Source organism: Typopeltis vanoorti, chromosome 17 (genome assembly GCF_054136105.1).
Source record: "Typopeltis vanoorti isolate ZY-2024b chromosome 17, IOZ_Tvanoo_1.0, whole genome shotgun sequence".
Lineage (NCBI taxonomy): Eukaryota > Metazoa > Arthropoda > Arachnida > Uropygi > Thelyphonidae > Typopeltis > Typopeltis vanoorti.
Window position 1 is genome coordinate 19899952 of NC_143565.1, and position 12082 is coordinate 19912033.

Below are 12082 nucleotides of genomic sequence, written 5' to 3' on the forward strand. Positions count from 1 at the left end.
TCATTCTAAATTAACTTAACCATTAATTTTAATTAAGAAAATTTCATTAGTTTATTCATAAACAAAAATTATTATTAACATCAACTTTTTAGCAAAACATTTTTTAAATTGTTACATCTTAGTCACCCTGCTTAGCTGCCATGGATTTTTGTGTTACAGTGTACAGCTAGGTTGATATATTGTGCAGACAAAGGAGCCTGACTATAGCAGTAAATACTATGCATTTTTGATATGAGATATTATTATTGCTATTATTACATGACACTTCAAAGGAGTCTAAGACCTATTGAGCGAGGTTACACTACACAATTCACTATCTCCCCTACTTAATCGACCACCAGCACTTGTATCATCAACACAATGCCATCCACTGCCAATAGTATTTTTTCTATGTAAATTGTGCATGTTCTCCAATATGCCTGTACATGGGATGAAAAACCAGAGTTTCCATAAGAAAAAACCTCTACTACCCATAAGATTGGCTAACTCACCTTTCAATTGAAAAAGCAGATATAAAGATTCCTCTCATAATGACTAGAATCAAACTCAGGACTTTTTTCCAATCAAAGTGTGCAGCCTCCCATTCTTCTTCCAATTGTGCTTAGAGGTGCTCTCTTTACCCAGGGATTTCTTTGTAATATCATCAATATTAATAGTGCTAACTCCTGATTCAAGCATGTAGCACAATTAAACAGATATCTGGAATACTGGTGTAATCTATCATTCTTCTGCATATGATATAATATATTATTATTATTATTATTATTATTAACATCTCACCTCCATGAGATTCATCATGGGAGGTATACATAATTGCACACAATGCTAATCCAACCATGCTTTAAATTGATTTAGTGTGTCTACATTCACAACACACTCAGGCAATGCATATCACTCACCAACCAGTCTCCATGCAAAGAACTTACTCCTCTGCTCACACCCTCCTTATACAGTTTCCAGCTATGGCCTCTTGTTCTATTTCCCATCTCCCGTTCCATGAAAAATCTCTTCCATGTCAACCTGATAACAAACCCTGAATAGCTTCTGTCTCAATCATATCCTCCCCCACTTCCTCCTATTCACAAGGCTTTGCAATTTACATTCTCTCATTCTGTCCTCATATTCCACATTCCAAAGACCACTGACCACCTTTCCAACATATCCTCATTACATGAAAACCCGGTGACCAAATCTGTGCACAATAATTTATATGAGTTTGATCAAGTCCTTATACAATGGCATCATAACCTCTCTAATTGTGCATGTCAGGGTCCTCTGCATCATTGCCATTATCCAATGTGATGTTCTTCACAACTTATGCAATGTGGCACATGAATTCTACTTCCTTTAAAGTTTCCCCCACCAAGTGTATACTTTGTATCCCATTTTTGTTTACCAAATCTCAAAACCTTACACTTTGCAACATTGAACTGAAAGTTCCACTTACCTGCCCATTCATGTAATCTATTCAAGTTAAACATCTGCTTAACTCTGCATTTCTCTCCCCAGTTTTGCATCATCTGCAAACAGCTGCATATCACTAGTTAAACCCGTCCCAGTAACATTAACATACAAATTTAACAACACTGACCCTAAAACTGACCCCTGCAGCACATTATTAGTGACCTTTCTCGTTTGAGATACCATACTCCCATATACAACTTTTTGATAACCTATCCAACAGCAAGTCACTGATCCAACTCAAAAGTCTGTGATCCAGTCCCATCCGTTTCAATTTATTTAAGAGCTTGTCGGGTGGCCATCTATCAAAAGCCTTTGCAAAATCTAAGTACACCACTGTATATGCATCTCCCCTGTCCAAGATATTTGTTACCTTGTTATAGTATATAAATAAGTTAGTGAAACATGATCTCCCCTTTACAGACCCATGCTAATAACCACAGAGAATACTGCTGCTGTGACAACCCATTTCTGTATCCTATCTCTCACCAATCTCTCCAGTACCTTCACCACAACTCCAGATATACAGGCTGGCCTATAATTTGAAGCGTTATCACCACCTTTATGCAGTGGAACAATTTTATCCTCCTTCCACTCCCTTGAAACCTGCTGTTGCAAGACTTTTATTAAACAGGCATACCAATTCCTGTTTATGGCCTGGAACATTCCTTTAAGATGCATGGTGATGTGGGATCAAATCCTATCACCTTATTGACATCAAGTTTATTTACTTCCTCAAATACCTCCTGCTCACTCACAATTAAGCCATCCTCTCCCATGTCCTCTACACTTAAGTTCCTTGTGATTCCATCCTGATTAGATTGAAATATCCTCATAAATTGAACACTGAATATCTCAACAATGTCTTCTGCAGCAGTTACCATTCTGCCAATTTCATTCATTAACATCATCTTACCATGATCATTCTTCCTTCTACTTGCCAGATATCTAAAAAACTCTCTAAGGTTTTTCTGTGCTTGATTTGCCAATTTCTGCTCATACTCTACTTTTGTTTTCCTTATTAATTGAGTCTTTCCCCTGGCTTGTTCTTTATACTCCTCATGTAACTGATTATTACCATTATTCTTCTTGTACTTCCTCCGAAGTACTTTCTTTTTCCAGATTTCATGCTTAAGCTCCACATTCATCCATTTTACACCTACCTTATTCAGCCCCTTTTGGCCTAAATACATACTCAAAATACATTCACACATTGATACTGTTATGTATTTCTTTATCAGTTTCCATGCAGCATTTATTTCCTTACTACTCAATTCCTCATTCCATGTTATAGCTCCAAGCTGTCTCCTAAGCTTGTCATAATCACCAGCCTTATAATTCCATATATATCCTTTCCTCACAAAAGTCTGCATCTCTGTGGAATCCTGTCAAATTCCTTTACTGGTTGGCCATTTTCCTCATCTAACTCCATTGCCACATTATTATAAAAATTTAGCAAATTACTAGGATGAGACCTTCTCTTCACAAAACTATGTTACTCCTTATAAAGTATGATATTCCTATCCACCTAGTAATTAATTCTTTTACCAATTTTTCCAATACCTTAACTACCACTCCTGAGATACTGATTGGTCTATAATTTACAATTTCTGTCTTGGAGTCTTCATTATGCAGTGGGACTATTTTCCCCTATTTCCACTCCATTGGTGCCATCTCAGTACTAAGGCTTAAATTAAACAGCTTGGTGAGAGAAACTGATGATTCCCTTGCACATTATTGTAATACACTTTGTGTAATCACTATCTGTCCACTGTCATTCTCCCCCCCCCCCAAATCATTAGCATCATCAACTTCATGTAGTCTAATACACAGCATGTAATTTTTTCATTCCTAAGAGCAGCTCTGCCATGCCTCCCCAGTTTTGCATCATCAGCAAAGAACTGGATATTCTGTGGTCTCAAATAATTTCCTATATCTTCTTCTTTCTTTCTTTTCTTTTTTGCAGGCTTCTCCACGTTAGCAGCCATCTGTTCTTGGGCTCCACTCTGCATGATTTCTCCAGTCCTCATTTCCTAAGGTTCTTTTCTCCATCACTATCACAACAGTCCCTTTCCACATAGCCCTTGGTCTTCCTCTTTTTCTCCTTCTGGGTAGATGACCCATAATTCTTAATGCCATCATTCTTCTCTCATTCTCTGGACATGTCACATACCATTTCATATCACATGCCTTTGTCCTCTCCATTACCAGCTGTTAAACTTCCATCTCTGTTCAAATATATTCATTCCTCAAATGATCTATACAGGTGGCTCTCATACTTTGTCCAAAGTTATCCATTTCCACATCTTCTACTTGTTTCCTCTGGCTATTAGTGAAAATCCAATAGTCATATCCATAGGTCATTATATTTTCTATAATCACATGATACATGTGATTCTTAGTTTTCCTTGAGACCTTATGACTAGATGAAACACCATTCATGGTTTTAATAACTGTGGATGCCTGTCCTGTTTGAAATGCTATGTCCATTTCACACTGTCCAGACTTATCTATCACGAATCCAAGATACTTGAAGGTATCCACTGATTTATTGTTCCCACCTCTAACTCAAGTCTGTTGCATAATCACTTCCAGCTACTAGGTACTTGGTTATTAACCTGGCTGGCCGAGTGGTTAGCGTATCTGCTCTCCAGCCAAAAGGCTGCAGGTTCGAATCCCGCCGTGGGCATGGATGTTTGTGATTGGCTTTCGAAATACTAGTAGAGGTCAGCAGTAGATGCTGTTGGTATTATTGTGGTCAGTTGATGGAGTGAGTGGTGGTGACAGAGTTGTAGAGCAGGTGCCCTCCCTCGATGAGTCCTTGGACTCCCTGGAGGTGTCTAATAATAATAATTATAATAATATCCAACAGTTCCTCATCTAGTATATTCAAAAGTTCAACAGTTTCCTCATCTGGTGTCCACATCCTCCTTGTCCTGTGTGAGGATCACCTGGGCATTAGTGAAAAGAAGAGAATGTAGGATTTTTTTTCCTGTTCCAGTCCTCCAAGGCTGCATCCAAGTAGATCTTAAACGGCATTGGTGACACACACAACATCCCTGCTCGAGCCTCTTGCTAGTAATAAATTCCTTTGAAAGTTTGGTACCAAGTTACCAATCTTTCTAGCAGACCTGGATCTTTGATACATTCTTTGCACCACCTTTATTGTTCCTTCATCTATTCCTGCTCTCTTCAATACCTGCCACATTGTCTTCTTTGGGACAGTATCATAAGCTTTCTCTAGATCTACAAAAATCAATGGGGTTCAAGATCTTTCTACTGTGAAACTAGATTGTTCTTCTGAAATTATCGGGGATATCTTAAATTCAACTTTATTCCTCATGATTTGACTAAATATCCTGCTAACCAAAGAAGACATTTATTCTTATAAAAGTTTTAGAGTCTTTCTTATTGCCCTTCTTCTTCTTCTTATTATTATTACATCACACCTCCAGGGAGTCCAATGACTCATCGAGGGAGGCATCTAGTCTACAACTCTTTGTCTCACTACTCCACCAGCCATCATCATCTAACACCAACGCCATCTACTGCCGGCTACCACCACTAGTACTTTCACAGACAATCACAAATATCCATGGCCACGGCGGGATTCAAACCTGCAGCCTTTTGGCTGGAGAGTGGATACACTCGACCAACCAGGCCAGCAATATGATACATATAACAAATTCAGGTCATAAGTGATATCCTCACTTGCAATCTCTTTGTTGAATATCATTGTCAGTGGGTGGTGGGAGGTACTTGAACACCTCTATTACCATTCCACCAGAGCTAGCAGCCTTTCCATTCTTTGATACTTGAACAGCCTGCATTACCTCTTTTAATGTCACTTCAAATATCCTTTCTACTTGATATTCTACCCTTTCCTCATATAATAAACTTTTGTAATATTTCTTAAAATCTTGAAGGGAAATAATATTAAGTCTTGCTTGAGATTTATGATAGGCTTGTACCTGTCACACAAATCACTAGCCTCAGCAGAGTGAATATATCCCATTAGCTGTTCAATTTCACTGCACTTTCTCTCTCTCACACACACTTCTTCTTAGGCCTTTGCCTCTTAATATTGTTGTACCCCTCCCACTCTTTCCTGAAGGGTTTTACTGCTTAACCATCTCTTATATGGTCACTTCTTTTCTTCTATCTTTTCCTTCATCCATTCTATATTTCATTGTCTCTTACCTTCTCTTCCAAAGGTCTCTTAATCAGCTCTATATACACATTTCTTTCAATGGTCATATAATTCAGATGCAGATCCTTCTCTGGTTAAATCGAATTTCTGCTCAAGACATCATCTATATAAATCCCTTATACTATCATCTTGTAACAGTTCTATTTTGCATCTAGGGATCTCAGTAACTCTGCCATCATTATATGCAGTATTTGGCCTCCTGGCAAAATCATATACCATCATTACCATATAATGATATATCCCACATTCAACTCCATGGAACATTCTCACGTCTTGCACTGTTGTTATTTGCTCTTGTCTGGCTATCACCAGATCCTTTGCTGATTTCAGACCTCTAGTTGGTTGGATCCATGTAAACTTATGTATATTTTTTTGTTGATAATATCCATTTAGCACCTGACACTTCTCATTTTCACATATCTGAATCAATCCTGGTCTCCCATTGTCATTAACATGATCTTCTTCATAACATCCCACCACACAATTTCCTATATCATTAATGAGAAAATTAAATAGCAGAGCTACAGCACAGAGTTCTGTAGTATGCCATCGGTCATTTGTTACTAATTTGCTGAGTAGAATTCAGGAGTAGAATTTACTCCTGAATTCTACTCCACTGAATACTAATCTATCTGACAATCAGCCACACACTCTCTCTCTCTCTCTCTCTCTCTTAATCATGTCATCAGCTTGATATCCAACCCCATTTGCTCCAATATACACCCTCTGACCAAAAAAGAAACCAAACTTTTTGAAAATAGAAGAAACTAGTGGTGCCACTTGTTGTACCTTTTTTGTTGTCGAAAGCGGCAACCTTCATTAGTGTTGTGTCAACTGTTTATGACATTTGTTTCATTAGAAGTTGAGTTATAATGCCAAGAGTGATGGTGTGTTTTGATGAACATCGGTTGTCACAATATTCATGCCGTACACGATGAATTCTCGCTATCACTCGCTTCAAAACTTCGAGATAAAACTCACCATTGACCGTTTGACCAGGCAGATTGAATTCTTTGTGGATAATGCCCTTGGAATCGTAGAAACAAATCAGCATTGTCTTTACTTTTAACTTCTCCAAGTGACTTTTTTTCAGAAGCCCCTCTTCTGGTGGTCTCACTCAGCACTTTGGTGCTTTGTTTCAGGCTCATACTCAAAACACCACATTTCGTCTCCAGTAACAATTGTTTCAAGGAAGTTTAAGTCCTTACGAGCAGTTTTAATGAGGTCCTTGCAGTGTTCAATTCGATACATTTTTTGTTCGTCGGTCAACTTGTGGGGAACAAATCATGAATTCAATTTACGAAGGCCTAAAAGTCAAAATGTTGTGCATGGTTGATTTTGGAATCCCCAATTCATCTTCAATCAATCTCATGGATGATTTCGGGTTTTCTTTGATGAAATCACGCACTTTTTTTTTTGGATGTTAACTTCGCTCGGTCCAGCTTTTGGATGGCCCGGCTTTTCGTCATCCTCAAGCGTCTCACGACCACTTTGAAATCACTTAAACCACTCGTAAACTTGAGTACAGTATGCGCATTCATCACCGTATGCTTTTTTTTGATGCGTTTTGGTAAAACTTTTACCAAGTTTAACACAAAAGTCAATTGCAGCTCTCTGTTTGAAACTCATTTTCCGCCCATTTGTCAAAACACACTGTCACTCTTGGCACTATAACTCGGCTTTTAATGAAACAAATATCATAAACAGTTGACACAACACGAATGTAGGTTGCCGCTTTCGACAACAAAAATATACAACAGGTGGCACCACTAGTTTCTTCTGTTTTCAAAAAGTTCAGTTTCTTTTTGGACAGAGGGTGTATGTAATAGAGTTCTGTGCTGTATCCTGTCAAATTGCTTTTGCAAAGTTTATCAGGATCATGATGTATCCATTTTCTTTATCCAATTCAACTGTTACTTTGTGAAGATAGACTTTGCCATTGTAATTTAATTGCTTTCTGTAATATAGGAAGTAAATTACTAAAGTAAGGCTTACCTTCACAAAGCTATGCTGCCTCCCATAGGGTGTCATATTACTACCTTCCATTAAATTCTGCTCTTAAACAACTTTTCTGGTATTCTTAACTATTGCTCCAGAGATACAGATCATTCTATAATTTGATATCTTATGCTCAGAGCCCCTCATCCCCCCTTTATGTAACAGTTACCTTGCCCTTTTTGTATTATTTTGGGACATTGTCACCACAACTTAAAGACTTAGGCATTTGGCTCTCTGTGAGGCAAATGCCAGTTGAATAACCTGAACTTATTTGTTGAATCCTTACATATCAGTTTATTGCATGCTAATTGTTTTTGCAAATTCCAGATAAATCAAAGTATAAGTGTTTCTGTCAAATGCTCTTGTATAAGATTACTAAATTAAAACTACCATTTAAGAAGCTCATGCTGACCATTACTCTTTTATTTGGAAGACTTTCATTAAAGAACCAGATTTCTGGAACTGTCACTTTCTTTCTACATTCCCTAAAAATGTGAGTTGATATCACATCTCAAATTCACATCAAGCGCCAATAATCTACCAAATACATACCTATTGTGGGATTTGTTAAGGCACAGGGGACACACAAACAGTTTGTTATAGTAGATAGTTTGCTGTAAGAAATTTATTTTAGCACAGTGTTGTGTCTTTAGGTTTTGATTCAGGAGTTTTTGTTAGTTTGTTGTAGTGAGAGTCAACTGCTTTTTATTTATTAAAGAAAGCTCTGCTTGTCCTCTGTATATTAGTCATTATTCTTATTCATCAGAATTGATAAAATTTACAGTTATCCTGAAGTTAATAAAATAAGAGGAAATAAAGTAGTACAGTCTTGAAATCTATGTACAAAATGCTCCTTAAAAGTTTGGGGAATTTCAATAGCACGTGCAAACCAGTTGTAGAGTATAGACTTCTGCCACTATAAAGGACAAGCAGTACCTTTGTGAATCAGTAGGACAATAGCTGGCAAGCTGAGAGGCTGCTTTCTTAAGTTATATGCGTTTTTTTAAGACCGTGTTTTAGTGGCTTAGCAGTTTTCTTCTTCAACTGAAATGGCAGATCTGTATCAAATTTTGCTTCAACCTGAAAAAAAAAAAAAAACTGCTGCAAAAACCCATCAAATGCTTAAGGAAGTCATTCATCATCTCATCTCATCCGATTGGTAACAGGTTGGATTGAGTTCACTAAGAAGAAAGGTTCTCCACTTATTGTGATCTTTAGCTATCTCAATCATGACTCTATAGCTGGGTAGATGTAAATGTTCTTTCAGCAACTTTATCCAAGTACTTCTTGGTCTGCCTCTAGGTCTTTTTCTTCTGATATATCCATTCACAGCTAAATATGGGAATCTATGAGGAGCCATTCTCTGAATATGACCAAACCATCTCAGTTGATGCTTAATGATGGTGTCTATTGTATTATCTGGGAAGTCTAAATCTGTTCTGACTTGATCATTAATCTTGTGTTGCATCCAGTGGGTGTTATTAATTTTTCTGAGACATTTCATTTCAAATGCTTGAAGTTTCTTGATTGGTTGTTGAGTTAATCTCCAGGCTTCTGAAGCATAAGTAGCCATTGGGATAATAATTGTTTTATATAATTTTAATTTTAGACTCGTTGGGATTTTTTTATTTTTCCATATTTTGTTTAGTTTATTCATGTTGGTCCAACCTAGGTTTAGCCTGTGTTTTACTGTTTCCATATTGTTGAGGTTACTAGATATAAGACTGCCAAGATAAACATATTTATTAACTTGTTCCAGCAGGTGATTTTCAAGATTTATAGAAATATTTTCTTCTTCTCTACCTATCTTCATTATTTTTGTTTTATGAAGATTTATTTTCATACCATAAGTTTTACAAAGAGTCATTTAAAATATTAATAGTTTTTTCTAGCTGTGGTTTAGAATCTGCTAAAATAATGATATCATCTGCGTATTTTATGTGATTAATGTTGGTACCATTGATTTTTACACCTGGTTCATCGGCTATGGTTTTACAGACTTCTTCTAGGAAGATGATAAAGAGTTGAGGTGAGAGAGGGCATCCCTGCATTACACCTTTCTTGACTCTGAAATTCTCGGTTTTAATGTTGTTTATTTTAATGAAAGCTTTGGTGTCTCCATAATAATTTGTAATAAATGTTAAAATATCAGAATCCATTTTTACGTTTTTTAGGATAGTAATCAATTTGTTTCTATTAACCGAATCAAAGACTTGCTTAAAATCTATAAAACAACAGTATATAGGCAGGTTGTATTCCCAATATTTTTCTGCTATATTATTAATGGTGAAGATATGGTCTATAGTGGATCTGTGTGGCCTGAATCCTGCTTGGTTTTCCTCTATGATTTTTTCTGTAAGCACCTGTGTTCTCTTTTGTATAATTCGAATGAATAGTTTATAACTATGACTTAAGAGTGTTATGGGTCTGTAATTTTCACATATTCTTTTGTCTCCTTTTTTGTGAATTGGTATAATAATTCCTGTTTTCCAGTCAGTTGGAATTACTCCAGTATAAAGAATTTGATTAAAAAAATTCATTAAGAAATTAATGGCTTCCTTGCCACCATATTTCCATAGTTCTATAGATATTTCATCTTTACCCATAGCTTTTGAAAGTTTCATTTCGTTTATTGCATTTATAATTTCCGCTGAGGTTATGAGTGGTGCCTTTTCATATATCATCTTTTCTGTTATACTTTCCTCCTCCTGTTCTTTTTGAAATAATGTTTGATAGTAGTCCTTCCAAATTATTTTAATATTTTGTATTGACCCAGTTTCTAGGTTGTTTTTATCTTTTATTGTTAATGGTTTATCTTTATAGATCTTAGTTAATTCTTTGATAATTTTGTATACCGTTTTATTATTGTTTCTTTTATTAGCTTCTTCACAGAGTTTTGCTTTTTCCTCCAACCAGTTATTTTTGGCAGATATACACATTTTATCGATTTTGTTTTTAAGATTCTTATAATGTTGCTTATTTTCTTCTGTATTTTTTATATTTAATATATGCTTTGCTGTTCTTTTTTCTTCTAAAGTATTTAGAATTTCAGGAGTTATCCATTCATGATTTGGTCTTGATGTTGTACCAAGCATGTTTCTTGCAGTACTTGTAACAATTTTTTTACCTTGATTCCATGTATTTTCTATATTGTCATAGGATAATCTTCTAAACTCATTTCCTATTAGTGTCTGATAATTATCAGCCACTAATAGGAAATGTTATACTTCTAAATAAATCCACTGCAAGTCTGCAAGATTCTCTGACTAAATTGAATAACTGTTGTAATAGATATGGTATGAAGGTCAGCAATAAAAAGACAAAGACAATGAAAATAGGCAGAATCATTGAAAATGTCAACTGTGTTGTGAATGGAGAACCTGTGGAACAAGTAAAACATTTCAGCTACTTAGGCATGATTTTTACTGAAGATGGTAAATTAAATGTAGAAATAGACAACAGAATCAGCAAAGCTGGTATGGTGGTAAGTCAATTGAATAAATTCATATGGAATAAGAGAGAAATTAGTCGGAACACTAAATTAGCTGTATACAAGACAGTGTTCAAACCAGTTTTAACTTATGGATCTGAGAGCTGGATCAGAAGTAAAACACTTGACCAAAGACTAATGACCGCAGATATGAGAGTCCTGAGAAAGATTAGAGGCGTGAACAGATGGCATCAATGGCAATATCATATTAAAAACGAGGATATTAGGAAAGAACTTGACATTGTCAGCATCCAGGAATGCGTTAGCAGAGCTAATCTCAGGTGGTATGGTCACTTAAACAGAATGGGCGAAGAAAGATTAGCAAAACAAGTGTTCTCTGCCAGGTTGGCAGCAAAATGACCCAGAGGAAGACCAAGATATAGGTGGATTGATACAGTACAAAGTGCCTTAGACGATAGAAATATAAGATCTGATAATGTCAGAGTCTTGACAAGTAACAGACTAATTTGGAAGAAAATTGTAGATAGGAAGTTAGTAATGATGTAATTTTTTTCATGTAGTACTATCATATCCTGTACAATCCTTGAGGGTACATGGCAGGAATTTGATGATGATGATGATGATGATAATTATCTTGCATAGATTTCTTTTTCAGTTTTGACAGGTCCACTTTGTTGATAGGAGCTCATGATTTACGATACTTGAATTTTAGTTTAATTTTTGCTGCTAGCAGTTCATGGTCAGTGTCGAAGTCTGGAGTTTTTAAAATTCTAACGTTTTACACTGATGATTTCCAATTGCATTTGATTAGAATGTAATCAATACAGTTCTTTGTTGTACCATCTGGTGAGGTCCATGTGTATTTGTGGGAAGGTCTATGGAAAAAAGGGGTGTTACAGATAAATAGCTTATTTGCTTTACAAAATTCTAAAATTCTTTCACCTCTTTCATTTCTGTTATCA

The 12082-nt window shown here is 36.1% G+C and overlaps 1 protein-coding gene across 4 annotated transcripts in view; it reads left to right on the top strand.

The window, feature by feature from the left end:
* The window catches only part of LOC150097209 (lysosomal alpha-glucosidase-like), a 284573-nt gene that overhangs the window by 48814 nt on the left and 223677 nt on the right, over positions 1-12082 (top strand). The window lies entirely within an intron of this gene.